Source organism: Chinchilla lanigera, unplaced genomic scaffold (genome assembly GCF_000276665.1).
Source record: "Chinchilla lanigera isolate Chin_1 unplaced genomic scaffold, ChiLan1.0 scaffold00031, whole genome shotgun sequence".
NCBI lineage: Eukaryota > Metazoa > Chordata > Mammalia > Rodentia > Chinchillidae > Chinchilla > Chinchilla lanigera.
The window spans coordinates 12,143,014-12,147,387 of record NW_004955432.1 but is presented as its reverse complement, the minus strand read 5'-3'; positions in this window follow the sequence as shown (position 1 = coordinate 12,147,387).

The following is a 4,374-nucleotide window of genomic DNA, read 5'->3' as shown; positions in this document are numbered from 1 at the left end:
TATTCTCCTTGGGCTCCATCTCAAAGGTCCATGGCCTGAGTTTTTGAGATACAAAATAAATAAAGGAGAAATAACAACTTGACATTTGGCTTTAATAGTAAGATTATAGTTGCTCAAAGAGATACAGTGGCAGGGCTGGGGATTTAGCTCAGCGGCAAAAGCTCCTGCCTGGCAAGCGCAAGGTCGTGAGTTCGGTTTCCGGTACCGGAGAAAAACCAAAAAAAAAAAAAGAGATATAGTGGCCATCAGCAGTAATTTTTACAACTAACCAAGGGGTTGAAGGGTGCAGGAAAACCATCAGCAGGATTGATTTTGGAGATCAGGGGAGTAAAGGGGGGCAGTGGCAACTCAGTGTCCCCGTTTGAGCAGAAAGAGCCTCTGTGTCTACTCTTGGCATAGCTCAGACTCTCTCATAAGTTTCTGGTACCTTCCCAGAAAGAACAGTGTGTTCTCTGCTGGGTGTATAAAGGATTTCAAAAACATGTTTGTGTGTACAACCCAGTAGACAGAGCCAGGCTTAGTTGCTCCGTGTCACATACTGCCTCTCTGGAGTGTCAGGAGAAAGCTTTTGGCTTCAGAGCCGCGGGTCTGTTCCCCAGGTCCAGGCCAAGCCACACTGTTGGTTTATCTATCAAACTTATGTAATCAGGGCAGAAGGGAACTAGAATGTTCCTGCAAACCATGATTCTAAGCTGTGAGAAGTAAATATAGATTCAGTGTTAGCTAACCTCCTGTTATGGTCACAGAGGCCTCCTGTGAAAACTTGCACCTGTTTCCCCCAGGAGATCCTCTTGCTGGGCACGATTACTCACCCTGTGGGAGCTAAGAGAGCACAAATTAACACCCATCTGGTGCTGCCAGCTTTGGGGCCCTGATTCACTGGCTTCTCCTCACACTCCCTTATCAGGAGAGCGATTGAAATCTAAGCAGGGGCAGGCATTAGTCACCTTGGCCTAGGCCCCCCTGGGGGGTCCTGGGGCTTCTGATAAATAAAAAGGAGTCTTTGGAATGACTGTGAGCTCCTAGCCCCTTGGAGGGGACAGCCAAGTTCACCTGGCTTGGATTCTAATCCGAAATAGCAGCCAAAGTACAGTATTATAGAGTATCTTAGGAATAGACCATTGGAAATTGTAAAATTGAATCATTACAGCCTGCTTTTAGAGGCAAGGTAGGGCCATAAAAAAAGTAGAATTGTGACCCAAAATCAGTGGCAGTTCACCATCTTTCAATCCAGCATGCTAACTGCTCCTGACACATCTCCCAGTTTATAAGTGTCCCCTCATCTTCCTGTGACTCTCTCTAAAGTGTCCTACCTGTAGTGGACTTCCTTATCATGCTATCCCATAAGCCCTTCAAATTCAACAGGTCCAAAATTAATTTTGTCATAACAGATGGTGTAGTATAGTGGTTTAAAAACAATATGAAGCACACAAGCACTCTGTAGGAGTGACCATTAACTCTGTCATATTAATTGTTAAAAGAATGGATACTAGGGCCTTCCAGGGCTGCTTTAAAGTTAATTAGCTTTTTAAGTAGAAAGAGTACTGACTGAAACAACAATAAGCACAGTGTAGTAAATGCATAAAGCAGTAACATGATTGTTTATTATATTTTCAAGTACGTGCTACACAGTTGTATGTGCTACACTTCTGTACAGCTGCCTGTGTAGTAAGTTTGTCTGTACCAGCATCACCGTGACCACACGAATAATGCACATAGGAAGAGATGTTAATATAGTGGAAGGGATTTTGAGCAGTTGCCTCATGTGATTGTGGGAGGCTGGGAGGTTCAAAGTCCGCAAGACAAGCCCACAGGCTGGAGACCCAGGCAAGAGTATGTTTTGTTACTCAAAAGATGGAGACTCTGGAGGCACAGCGCCTTCCTCCTCCAGGGGCTCCTGTCTTTTCGGGTCAAAGTATTCAGCTGATTGGATGAGGCCCGCCCCCAGATTATGAAGGCTAACCTGTTTCACTTAAAATCCACTTACTTAACTATCAGCAACATTAAGGTCAGTATTTGTCTAAATATCTGTATATGATACCTCAGCAAATTTAACATACAAAATTTAACCAGCCATTCTTACCCCCAATTAGAAGTAGCTTAAGTGTTCAACACATAGACCATGACACATTTAGACAATGGAATTCTAGTCAATAAAGAACTATAAGCTACTTATATATGCAGAGTCACAGTTGAATTTCCAAAATATTACATTAAAAGAAAGAAGCCAAGGGGGCTGGGGATTTAGCTCCATGACACAGAGCCTGCCTGGCAAGAGCAAGGTCATGAGTTCAATTCCCAGTACTGGAAGAAAAACAAACAAATAAATAAATAAATAAACAAATAAATAACAGCAGCCAGGCATTAAAAAGTGCATGCACTATGTAATTCAAATTCTGTAAAGTTCAACAATGAGTAAAACTAGTGTGACAGAGTATAGTAGTTGTCTGTGGATGTGAGGATTTCCTGGAAGAGGGGAAAAGGAGCTTTCTAGGTAGGGTGATGGATGTATTCTTTTTCTAGATTAAAATAACAAGGGGAGACATATTTTTTAAAAATCTATCCAACTATTTATTTAAAGGTTCTGTGTTACACTGTTTCAAAATGTTACTTTAATTTCTAAAACTCTGAAGAGATTACAGTTTTTTTTAAGGAGATTATAGCCTTGTAAGGTCAACAATAGGCAGACATTTACAGCACGGTGCAGAAAGTGAGGAACCCGGCCTCATTTATTTTCAAGATTTTTAACAGAGGGCATGAGAAAGAGCACTGATACTTTTATAAACACTACAGGTGTCCTATGGCTCAGCTCAGAGTGGGAACCCCTGGCCTCATCAGAGCCCTATAAATAACATGGTTTTGTCAGCCACTATTCACCTGTGAGTCCCCAGCAGGTACAAGGTTCAACTCTGCAAATATTTATCGAATAAATGTCAGAATCTGTGCTTCTTTTGATCAAAACTAAACAAAACAGAAACCCTGTATCAGTAATAGCCACCTGTTGTCTAATTCCTTTCGGCGATTTATTTCCATAACGCATGACCATGAGTCTATGATAGTGTTGAGAATAAAATCCAGCACTAATAAGTCCATTTCATTTTACCTATCCATACCAAACAGTTAGCAGTGGCAATCTAGACACCGTGGAGGTAGCTTCTGGGGCTGAGTCTGGGCTTGCCAAGAGTCAATGTCTGAATGCTTTAAGCCATTAATGCTGTCTGTTATAAGAATGGAAAAGACCAGGCCATCCTTTTGCCATCACAAAACATCTCAAACTTAAGCACCATGTGAGGTGTAAATGTCTGCATACGGAACAGTTTCCTCCTCTGCCCTGCAGCACATATCCATTCACTCTTCTCTCATGCACTTGCTACCTACTCCTGTCTAGCTTTGCTGATGTGCGTTGGGTGTACAAATCAGTCACTTATGGAAATCTACCAATCAAGGGGCAAAAGAGAGTTGCATTAGAATAGTAAGTAAAATTTATCAAAAGCTGGGCTGAGGGTGAAGTTCAGTGGTGGACCACTTGCCCAGCATGCCTGAGGTTGTGGGTTTGAGCCTGCACTTTTAAAAAAATGAACCATGTTCCCAGGTCGGAATAGATGTGTTTTATTGTATTTACTCTCAAATCAAAGCTTCAGTGAAGCAGTGATTGCCTCTAGTGACCAAGGTTGGAACTGCCTCAGAGAAAGAAAATCACAGAGACTTTCTGTCTGGCCACTTTTTTTGGTTGTTTTACCAGAAAGTAATTCTTTTTTGCTTTTCTCCACAGAAGCATACCTATAACTGCATGTTGAACTTACTTGACTCTGAGAATAATGTATGGCTACTTGTAACCCACAAGAGATGTCTGGTTCTCTTCCCAGGCAATATAGAGGACCAGCAGAAACACACATGCTCATTTGGAGCTGTTTCTCGTTGTTGCCTGTCAGGTTGTTTTTCCTTCTAGCTTGGCCCTCATCTCTCACCTGTAATCTGTTGCTAGAAATAAAATTCACCCATGAAAATAAAATTCACGGTTCATTTTTTAAAATTTCATTCAACTGTACAGAAATGAATCAAAGAATTAGAGAAAGAAGCACACGATTCCCCAGTTTTTGCATTAAGTATACACTAAACATATCGTTATTTGGCAGAAGATGTTGGTCCCATCAGTCATTGATGGCCCCCACAAATATCCTAGAATGGCCCCTATACAGCTCACATCAAAATCCTTCCTAAGCAGAGTCAAAAACAAAACAAAAAACTACCCCCACAGAAGGAGCATAAAGGAGATAAGCAGGAAGGAAAAAAGGAAGGAAGGGATGGAGAGAAGGGAGGAAGGGAGGAAGGGAGGAAGGGAGGGAGGGAGGAAGGAAGGAAGGAAGGAAGGAA